Raw genomic sequence first — 12,742 nt, 5'->3', positions numbered from 1 at the left:
TGTAGAAGCAATCCAGGCAGTTGACGTTGCGACTAAGTAGCTTTCTGGCAATGACAACATAAATATGTTTATTTTCCTTCTCCATCCTTTTTCTTTTATCGTAATCTTCAATTTATGACGCGCAAGTGCAATAAACAAAAGGGGTTTTCTCTCATACATCTGATGGTTGACGAAGGAAGATAGCTGATGTTGTTGGTTCAGGAATGATTTACTGATGGAATTATCCGAGAATAAGGTTTGATTTTGGATTCTTAGTTATAACTTCCTTGATTTTCTTTGATTGTATTGGTTATTAATAACTTTGATTGTGCAATTTTGATGTTTCTTTAGGATTCAGGTAACAAATAACTTTGCTGCTTCAATTAATGTGTGGTTTTTTAGTTCTAACGATAATTTACTTTTAGATTATCTTTCTATGTAATGATATTAGTGCAGAAATTGTTGGTTCTTTTTTATTGTTATTTTTTTTTTTGATCGAATTGAGAAATACTTGTTGCATAAAGTATTTATTGTTCCTTTTGCTACAATTAAATTGTTTGTCTATATTGAATTCAACTCATTTAATCTTCTCAATTGGTTCTTAACTATCTTGCTTAACTTTGAAACTTTTGCATCGGGTTTCTTGCACATATTATGTTTGAAAAAAATATCACAACCAAGTTTGGATAATAGCCTATCTTCTTAGTTCTTTCTTCTCCGTCCATCTCAATTGGAAACACGAAACTTTTAATTATGGTTTCAAGGTCAAAAATTGGTTTCTAGCTTTCAGATTTAATTACCATATTACGGAAATAGCATAGAAGCCAAATGTAGTTTACCTAAAAACCCCAGTGATTTTGATTTCTTTTTAATGCATCTATTTTTTCAAATGAAGAACCAGGGAATGATGTTTATTGTTCGCTAAATAATGTCATGATTGTTGGTAGCGGGTTAATGTTCATTTACTGATACTCCGTCGATTTGTGAAGGTGATGAACAAGAGGAAGAACCAGGGCTATAACTCCAAGTCTTCGGTAATGTTAAATAGAACAACCTAGCTACAGTCCCATTTTATTACATATGTTTATCTTCTTCCCTTTGTTGAATAACAACTGATTTCCTCTAAATACATGTAATTATTAAATATCTTAGTGTTTGAAGTCTAAGAACAAATTGCTCTACAAAATCTATATGATATGTTGATTTTATATACATGCTTACAATTTTGATATTTAAGTCGACACTCCCTACCAATCAAGTCGCAACAATTATTGTTATTCTGAAATGTACATTTTCTTTTTTATATTTAAGTTGTGAATTTTAAAGTAGAATTGTTTTTGATAAGGATTGATTGAGCTTCTTGAAAGTCTTCCTGGGCAAGACAACCTTTATATTAGATGCACAAAAATCTTTAAGGTTATCAAATATATGATCTGTAGGTTTTATGTACATGACGATTGATTGTACCGAATGATCATTTCCATTTTTTTTTTCTAATTATAAACAACTCTGAATTTTGTGATTTTTGGGCTCGCTATGACATTATAGGACATGCAATGCAACTGAGGTCAACGTGATGGGCTATGCCAACTCGGATCAAACTACAACCGGTCTTATGGCATCGATTTTCACCTACAAATGTGTGCATTTATAGTTGAACAATGGAAAGGAAACCACATGGTATTAGTAAATCTTGATACTTGGATGGCCTCACAACTTATAACTGAAGCATACTTGAAAGGTTGAAGGCAAGGTACTTAAGTACTTAACTGTAGTTCTATCTTTACTTCTATAACTTATAATTTGTAAACTTCTTGTAAAAATATATTTATGCTCTATCGGTACCGGGGAACTACAATGAATCGTGCAAATAAGTTTGTAAGTGTCTGATCGTATTAAAGGAACAATTGTATGTGTGAACATTTGTATATGCTTCTTTCTGATTGAATTGAAAATACAAAGCAAAAAACTAGACGTTGAAGTAAATGGCAAAAGAAGCATGCTAATTGACAATAATACCCCTAAAGTAAACAGAGACACTTGGCCTTAGACAGAATTAAAAGAGGTTAACACAAGATAATGACTCCAAAAGTGTAAAAGAAGTATGAATATCAAAATATTTGTATAAATGTAAAATATTGGACATCAGAAATGATAAAATTGCCCCTGAACTAAATAATGGCCAAAACAAACAAAGCATTGAAGATGAAAATAGTAAGTAAAATCTCCATTATGCCGATACATACATATAAGAAAAATATCCTTTTTCTCACGATTTTGATTTCTACAAAAAAAAAAAAAGATCAAAATGAAGGACCTAAAATCACACAAAACAATATAATCTTCAAAGTACAATGTCGTGATATGATAATATTTGAAGTATACTGCTATAAGTAGACAAATTTTCAAACTAAAATGCACAAATAGGAAAACAATCTACAAATAAACGAACCTATATTACCGTTTCTCACAAGTATCCCTAACTTATTAATACACTATAATCTAAAAATCTACCCAATTATGATATTCTATCTTCATTACATAAAATACTCAAGTTACACTCGATAGGATTCTGAAAACAAAGCACTTGAAACCAATTATGGAGCGCTACTGTAGTATTTGGGTTCTATTAATATGACATTGAATATCAGGATCCCAACTACTGTTGGACATAAATTCATAATTTTTGGTTAGATTTCAAAGGTACTCAAGTAAAAGATAAGATATTGTTGCTTATCATTTTCATATGTCATTATATATTTTAGTATCTCTGTGCACTTCATTGGTGGATAAAATTACATGTAGAAATGTCATTCTTTAGTCTACCTGTCTCTCTCTAAACCTTCTTTTTTAACAGTGTCTAAACCATCTCCTGTTGATATCACTCTTTTGTAAAAAATCTCTATTTTTTTTGTCGTTTTTCCATAACAATGAATCCTTAGACCTGTGCTTCTATCATCTTCAATGAAGTTATTTATTGACTTTCAATTTGATTTGTGGTTTGCCTAAAAAGGTTTTTCATTCTTATTCTTGTGTTTTTGATAAAACTTAGATCTAAAATCGATTCTTTTGGGCCGTGATTATCACGGCCCACCTAAGTTTACTATATATATATATATATATATATATATACAAAATAAATTAATATATTATTATCATTCTACTTTTATTCCATAAATAACTAATTACGATTATAATGTAAATTATTTTAAAATAAACTAAATAAGTAATTAGATTTACATAATAATTATATAAATTTCAGAATTAAGACAACTAATAAAACAAAAAATTATGGTTTAAATTTTGCAGTATTAACATAATACTAAATTTAGTGTATAAAGAGGAATAATATTGGCTTTTTAATGATTTTACAAAATGATTATTTAAAACCAGTCATTCAAATATTATTATTGTAAAGCAAAAACACAACTGTCAAAATAGCTATTAGATATTTCATAAATAAAAGATAAAACTCTCATTTGTAAGTATTATAAATATTTATCATTTGTACATGTTAAAGTAGTAATTGTACATGTAAAACTCTCATTTACGATATACCTAAATAATCAAATGCATAACAAATCGATAACATTAACTGAAAATGTTCAAGGTTTAATGTTGGAAGTTCGATCTACAATTTGAGAATTGATTCAAGATTTACTACAGTTCAATTTGCATTGCCTATTTTGGAGGATTAATTAAAGTTGATTGCTAATATTAGTGGGGTCACTAATATGGTTGATGGTATGATCTTGGTCAATGTGATATGTTCTTCTCAATCATGAAATCAATGTGGATAGCCTGCAAACCATGTGTTGAGTAATACCTAAGTGAAGCATTTTGACACATTTATAACAACATAAATTCATTACCTTGCATGGGAGAGTTTGGTAGGGTCAATCAATTATTACAGGAAGACCTTATTACAATAAATTAAGAACATTAGGTTCTGAATATGCAATATTGTTTTGTATATTAATTGCATTCTTTATGCTAAAAAAATCATTCAAAGGTTTCTTGGTAATGATCATTAGAAAGTACAAAACATGTCAAATAACATTTTAGTTTTATTACATCTCAAAGTTATTTCATATGCTATTTCGAGAACATCTAAATGGTGTGTCACATACCAAAATGAATAAAGATTTTAAATAAATTAGGTTTGTCAAAACTTAGTTTTTCTTTTTCTTGTTCAGGTATTCATATCAGGATTTTATCCTTTTGCAAAAAGTTTTCTCCACATATGTTCATCAAGGTAGGCATTCAAGGAATCTACATGTAGTTAAAGAATTCCAAAAAAAAAATATATTTTTTTAAAAGTACAATGCTATTAATGATTTTTTTTTTTGCAAAGTTCAACGCTATTAGTGAAATTCGCTTCCAGAACATTGCCCTACAAATGAGCTTTACTGCAGGAAAAAACGAAACGTTTCAATCTCATCTAAAAGTAATCCAAAATAATATATTTTTTAAAAGTATAATGTTGTTAATGAACTTTTTTTTTTGCCAATTTCAATACTAAAAATAATTTTTCCCTAGAAAATTGTCATGTTAATGACCTACTAAATAACATTTAAATTTATATATTACATAAATGGTTCACTTGTGAACAAAAAAAGTACATTAATGGTCCATATTTGAAATGTTTTTTTTTACATAAATGGCCTATATGCGAATGAAAATGAAAATCTACTTTCCATTAACAAAATGTTTTTAAAAAATCCTATTAATGAGCTCTAACGTATAGAAAAATAAAACTTTTCTAGATTAGCCAAAAAGAATACAAAAAAAATCATTTTTTGAAACTACAATGCTATTAATGTATTTTTTTTGCAAAGTTTAATGTTATTAATGAATTTTTTTTTTCCAAAAAACAATACTTTAAATGAGCTTCAATATTCAAAAAATGTAACTTTCTATATCAACTAAAAATAATCCAAAAAATTCATTTTTTTAAGAGTATGATGCTATATATGATTTTTCTTTCAAAATCCAATTCTAAAAAAACAATTTTTTACAAGAAAAGTTGCTAATATAAGGCTAAAAGAACATACTGTAAAATACTTATCGATGTACATGAGCAAAAGTTAAATTTTTCCATTAATACCCAATAAGGCATATAAATCATGCCTCATTCTGTAATGAATTATAACGCCCCACAATGTGGAATCCTCTCAGTAGTAGCATCCTAGAACTCAAACCATATTGGATAATCAATATCGAGAGAAGCTGCAATAAAAAAAATAATAATTGTCACCATTTCATACATATATTAGAGATTATTGGGGCGTTAGTGTAATAACTTGCAATTAAATATAATTTTCAAAGAGAACATGGTGTGAGAAATTAATCAAGGTGACCAAGGGCCAAATGAGGCGTTATATCTAAAACATAAACAAAGAAATGTTAGTGATGAAAAAGAAAACTTTAAGGAGAAAACATACAATTTTAAACCATGAAAGATAATAAAAATCCACAAGTATATTTTTAAAGTAATTTAAACCGGTATATTTTTGAAGTATTTAAAAAAAAGTAATTTAAACTAGGTTGTAGGTTTATCCCAATATTGTTCCCTTAAGCATTTAATCGAACAGGTAGCAGACAGGTAGACCAAAGAAAATTTCCAACTATCCAAATCAAGGTCTCAAATCCTAACACATCCTAACAAACGAAAAAACAAATCATATTTGTGATTTTAACAACCAAAAGCGGAGGATATGGCATAACTTGTGTATGATTTCATTGTTTATAATTGGTTTGTTCAACTTATTGAACATTCTGTAAAAAGTATGAAGAAAATGGGGAATCCCATCGAAGGGTCGGATTCAAATTTATAAATAGCATAACTACGACAATTAATTTTCAAACCACAAAATTTTACACCCTCATAGCATAAAAATCAAAATATATTTTACATACATTCACATTAAAACCCAGATGAATTCGACCATTTGTGATTTTTGTCAACTCCAATTTTGACGTACAAGAAATCTAAAAAAAATCAAGCAACTGGAGTAACAATCATTTTCATGTTGTCGCAACTTTAGCACAAATATCGATGAAGAGTACAAATATCAGTTATCAAGAAATAAGCATATATGAGATGACTAAGAAATTATCAAGTGGAATTTGAGTTACTTGTTTTCTTACCTTTCCTGATGTGATTATAATTCCAGTTGTTCGACTAAAAATCTAAATTGTTAAGTAAAAGTCAAAACAACCTGCTTTCTGTGTATTTTTTAGAGAATGGAGAATGGAGATGATCAATAGCCTGATAAAAGAAATCATCAATGGTTTATCGAAATATACAAAGCGGAAGGATACCTATCGGTTTTAAATATGGATAAATCCCTGATTTCTCGCATATGTAATGCAATTTAAATTTCATTTATGATTTTTTAGAATAATTAATCGTTACATAAAAGATTGATTGGGATTAACAATTTGAAAACGGTCTGTAACTCTTACAATTCCAAACACCTTAAAATCATAAATTTAGATCAAAAAAATATTATGACATATTGAATAAGCATAATCAAAATGTGGTAATTATGTTGTTGACATAAAAGGTAATAAACAATTTATATTAAAAGGACCATTATACCCTTTCCTCTTTCATAAGGAACCAAAAGTTAAAAATATTTGTTTGCACTCTTTAATAGAGTGTAATATTTAAAGAGTTACCAAATTACCCATGATCCACCTTGTAGCCATCGTATGTAGAACATTTAAAAATATATACAAAAAAACGTTATAAAAAATAAAATATTATTATGATATATCTTCTAGGGTACATATGATTATTGAAATTAATGCCAACAAAAATCTTTAATATTCAAGTGGTTCTAAATACAACTACCATCCAATTTTAGGGTCATTGACTTCACTCTACTCCCAAGTAGAAACTGTCCCTCAAATACTTAAAAAAAACTACCTAAAAGATTAAAATATACACACAAAAAGATGAAAAGGTTAAAATGAACTTTCAAATATAACAACAATATTTTATAGACAATACTACAAACAAGCTAGAAACATGCAAATAGAGACGACAAAACATCATAATTAGATTAACACCATACACTCATTTAGTCTTATCTTTCTTCTTCCCTTATAAGAGTTTATAAAACATTTTCTATTTTGTGATGGATTTCTGAATTAATTTTTTGAGATATGTGAGGCTGCAAAGAATGGAATAACAAAGAAATGAAATGGATATGTAATCATAAAAGAAAGATAATAGAATGAGTAATTCCATTCCAGAAACATGTTTGTTAGGCATGAAATGGAACATAATGAAAAATTCATGCGATTTTTATGTAATATATTGCTTAAATTATAAAGATAATCTTTCACATATCTTTGTTTAGTTATTATTATGTAATTAAAAATAGTTTATATTGCAACTTTTATACTAATATTTTCTCTTATTGCTGAGAAAACTTTGATACTCACAATGTTCCCAACACTATTTTCAAAAGTGTAGGGTGTACCATTTTATCATTGAGAAAGTAAACTTAATAAGAAGATTCAAATTAGTTAAACAAAAGAACAAGGTTGTGCAAGGTTCTTACTATACTTCTTGGCTTGCCCAGACAACGTAAGTTAGCCAAAAAAAACCCCACCAATTAACCACTATTAATCAATCTAAACATTTTCCAATAAGATTTATCGATGTAATCTATTTACATGGTATACTAAAACTTTGTCTTTTCTTTGATATTGAGTCTAAAAGATGTTTTTTTTTTATAATATTAAAAAAGGATTGGTGAATAACATATTTCTGAAAGCGTAATTTGTATTTTTATAAAAAGATTTTTTTTACAATAAATCAAAACACATATCACCACTCGATTTTGCTGAGTTGTAGAATACGTGCATCACTCACTGGTATAAGGGTTTGAATTTAATCTCCAAATTCAGGAAGCAATCGAATGAGTAAAGCATTATAAACATTGACTGGAGTATATCTTCCATTCACAAGTTGGTAAGCCACAAAAAAATCATTGACTATATATATATATATATATATATATATATATATATATATATATATATATATATATATATATATATATCAACATATACAAATTCACTACCTAGTGGACATATCTTCCAAATCGAAACAATGGATGAGAGGTAGTGGTGTTGCTATGTCCATTATTTTGCTCTCCAGATACCTATAACTTAAAAAATCAAAATCAACAATATAGATCATAAGAACAAAAATCGAAACAGATCCAGAAAACATAACCATTATGGATTTAAACTTAAATCGAAAGGTTTTATAGATTGGAACTTCATAGTTGAAACTGAATAAAAGAAGCATATTCTAAAACATGCCCAAAATCGATCTAAACTACGATCAAATTAAAGTAGGATTCAATTTTTTTTATCTATATATCATTCCTCCTTCCATGATGATCAAATACAAGACTAATCCACGTAGATTGGAGCCCACATATATTTTATGTCTTCTTCTCCCCATTTTCTTCTGCACTATAAAATTTAGGTTAGATAAATCATGTAAAGAAAGGAAGGAGAGAACGTAGGGGTACTGGTAATGAGGGGTGGTGCAGGGTATTTGTTTCATTTTATTTTTGATGAGATTTAATTTTCATTAATAGAATTCCAAATTTAATTCATTTTATTTTTAATGTGATTTAATTATCATTAGTAGACTTCCTAATTTAATCCATCTTACTTTTGGTGAGATTTAATTGTCATTAATAAAATTCCTAATTTAAAATGTAATATATATGTAATAAAATTTGTGGACAAAAACAAAAGGGTTGACAAATATGATATCAGTAAATAATCTAATGGTGGGAAATATAGGACTGAAATCCAATTAATGGCCCTGGTTTCTTCAATATAAATTAAAGGTTCTTTTTTAATAATATTTAGAGATTCTATAATTTTTTTTTTATTTTTCTTATAAATTCAAACTTCTTAAATGTTTCGAATTTTATATTTAATTTTTCTTTTAAATAAATTTATGGAATACATGGGTCTTGCACTTAGTTTATTATACCTTTATATTATTTGTTGCAGAATTTTAATGTGGGCTATCATGATCGTATGTTCTACATATAAAAACTTGGCAAAAGTTGTTATAGTAGATGGCTTCTACCGTGAGTAGAAAAATGAGGAATATTTGTGAGGACGAAGCCATTAAGGGTTTAATTAATTAATATAAACTTCAAGGCTTAAGGGGCTTAAGTGTAAAGTTTTAAAAGTCAAATTTTGTGGATAATTACTTAGTGACCAAATGATTATCCAATAAGGATTTCTAAGTGAGAAAACCCTAAATTCAGCGGCTCCTCTCCCACTCAAAGACACAATCATATTATCGTCTACATGTCGCATGGAGTGCTCTGATATGTTGCTCGCCTCGAACAAAACCCTAATTGTTTTAGGTTTAGTGCTTTAGTTTTGGTGAATGTTCATGATGCCTTCCCTGGGTGCGCTACGAAAGATGAATCATTTGTTGGGTTTTAATCATTGCTACAATTGGCGAGAAGAAAACAAGAGACTTTGAGGGTATGCTACTTTTCATTCTATGGTTGTTTACAGTTCCTTAAAATTTCTTTGAACTTGAGATCCTGATGAATTTTGGGATTTGTTTGTTACTTATGCTTCCCTTGTGCGCCTTTGTGGTCTTGTTTGAATCTCAAATTATCCTTTCTTCGTGAAATTCTTTTATATATGAGAAACTTAAAAATCTTGTCTTTTTCCTTAGTTACTTTGTTAAAAAAAAACAAAAAAATAACAATTACCCAAAAATAACTACGGAGACCGCGGACAAATCCAAATCGTGTGTGATTTCCTATCTTGTTTGTGGTCTCGTGGTAGTCCATAAAACATTTATCTTTTCACACATAATCGCATATCATATATATATATATATATATATATATATATATATATATATATATATATATATATATATATATATATATATATATATGGTTATGATCTTTGAAAACTCATATATTCATGTGAACTCGAGAATCATTTCGTCTGTATATTTTAGATTTTTTTTTTAAATTTATTAACTTCTAAAACATCCATATATAAGAAGTTTCGATAAAAGAATTTCCAAAATATGTATATATGCACATTATGTAACGCATATATGTACAACTAAAATATGCTTATATGTACATTTCATGTGTACATATTATTTTTTTTTAACAAAAGGTCTAATATATGTAAGTTTAAAGGTGCATCAACTTTTATTTTTGAAAAAAATCTACAACAAAAAAGGTTCTCGAGTTCTGAAAAATAAATGAGTTCTCGAAAGATCATATATATATATATATATATATATATATATATATATATATATATATATATATATATATATATATATATATGCACATTATGTAACGCAAGGGTTAGAGAGAGAGAGAGAGGAAGAGAGTTAGCTTCAAATGTTTCTACTATCTATTGTATGCATGTAGGATTGATTATGGACCAATCATTTTAGTAATTTTAAAAAAAGTAATTCATCATATTAAATGCTGAAGATTTAATTAATACTCATTATATCTTCAACATGTAATATGCATTAATTACGTTCTTAAAATAACTAAAATAATTGGTCCAAAATCAATCCTATATGTGTGTGTGCGTATGTGCGTGTTTATATTACTATAGTCCAACCAACTTTTATTTTAGTTTAAATGGTCATCAAGATTATGTTCTTGCTTTCTAGGAGTGTAAGCTGAAGTTTTTCAAGTCTAAAAGATCACTTTGTGAAGGAGTAACTTGGTTAACTATTGTCATTTCATCAAATAAATATGCAACATTGACATTCCTAGAACCTCTTCTCCTTCAACATGAACTTCTTATTCTTCCCTTTTTCTCTTCTCTACGTAAACCTTGTGCAACATGTACGCCACTATAAAGGCAACTTCAACTTCATTCTGATGGCTACCTCTACCATCAAATCATCCACTACCACCAGATTCTCCATCCATTTAACTAAATTTCAATGTTTTTTATGGATTTGATTTAGTTCAAATGGAGATCACTTCTACCTCATCATTGACTACATTTGTTACCGAAATACAATTAGGCTTTGCCATCAATAATTTTTCATTTTCTGTCCTTGTGCTAGAAGTATTCCGGGGACCAATTTTTGTAGGGCTTTTATATTTTCTCAGTTTGATTTTTACCTCCATCTTCTATCACTATATATGCAATGATTTTTCAAGGTTTGATTTTTGTTGTGTTTAATTTTTGTTAGGTTTTATTATTTCTACCATCTACTACCATTATCTCTTCAATTTTTTTTTGTTTAGGTTTGATTAAGATTTTATTTGGGAATCAATGGTTGTGGAATACATTTCTGAACTCTAATTTTATTCTCACTGGGAAATCAGTTTTGTTTTCACCGTTATAATCGATGATGGTGTTGGTGATGGAGATGGAATATATATATATACATATACTTATATATATATATATATATATATATATATATATATATATATATATATATATATATATATTCTTGAAGGTATACCTAAAATCCGAATATTGTAGGAAATTGACAGCATTGGCATGTAGAATTGATAGTGGTTGGAATTCATCTTGATTCTTCTTCTACAACTTTGTATATGCATGCAGGAAAAAATATAAAGAAATGAAATTGGTAAATATATCTATGTGGAATCAATGTGGTGTAAGTAGGCAGGTACATCATTGCTATGTAACCAGCCATGATAGCAAGAATGGTTAATTGGCACGAGTAAACGGATGTAAGCAGGTCAATATTGATTTTGTGCCCTTTAGAAAGCAAGAAATTAAGTTCAGGGACCATATTAACCCATATATATATATATATATATATATATATATATATATATATATATATATATATATATATATATATATATATATATATGTTGACTACAAAACCAAAGCTAAAGAGACGAAATTGCATTCTTGAGAAAAAGAAAATAGAATTTTAATTTTGGGTTTGCTCATTTTTAGTTATTGGATTTTTATGGGAGTTTACTTTACTCATTATAAGGTGGCAATAAATTTTTTAAACAAATCCAGTGACTAATGCTAGTTTAAACAAAGTATAATGACTAAAATAAAACATTTAGAAAAAACTCAAGATGTAATTTTCACCTTGACGATGTCTTTCGATGTTGATATATTACTTGCACTAACTATTATTGGTATGAGTGACTAAAGTAAAAAAACATAAATAAACAAGTTTAGTGACCAATTTTAACTTTAATAAAGTACGATTACTAAAATAAAACACATAAAAAAGTTTAGTAACCGAAAATAAGCTAACTGTTAATTTACTACTAGTCTATCTGAGATTTCAAATTAAAATTCAAGCTCTACCCAGTTTCCATACCAACCCTTATCCCACTTTATTATAATTTCAACCTAATATGGCTAACTTACAATAGGAAATTAAATCATACATGCAATTATTGTTTGATTAAGGTGTTTAAGTTCATAACTAAATTGGTATATACTTGCAAATAGAAGCAAAATCCTTTTTGGGTTTCCTTAATAACCAAAAATAGCTATACATGATATTAGGAGAGAGTGAGATAGATAGATGGATAGATAGATAGATAGAGAGAGAGAGAGAGAGAGAGAGAGATGATTTGTTAATATATTAGGTGATTTATATTAATTGGAAATAGATAATTGATATGTTAGTTTATTATGTGATTAATAAATTAACATGAAATCAATAGTTAAATAATTGATTTGTTAGTTTATA

The sequence above is a fragment of the Lactuca saligna genome, chromosome 6 (assembly GCF_052625555.1).
Source record: "Lactuca saligna cultivar CGN05327 chromosome 6, ASM5262555v1, whole genome shotgun sequence".
Lineage (NCBI taxonomy): Eukaryota > Viridiplantae > Streptophyta > Magnoliopsida > Asterales > Asteraceae > Lactuca > Lactuca saligna.
The sequence above is the reverse complement of the archived record's forward strand: the minus strand, read 5'-3'. Positions refer to the sequence as shown.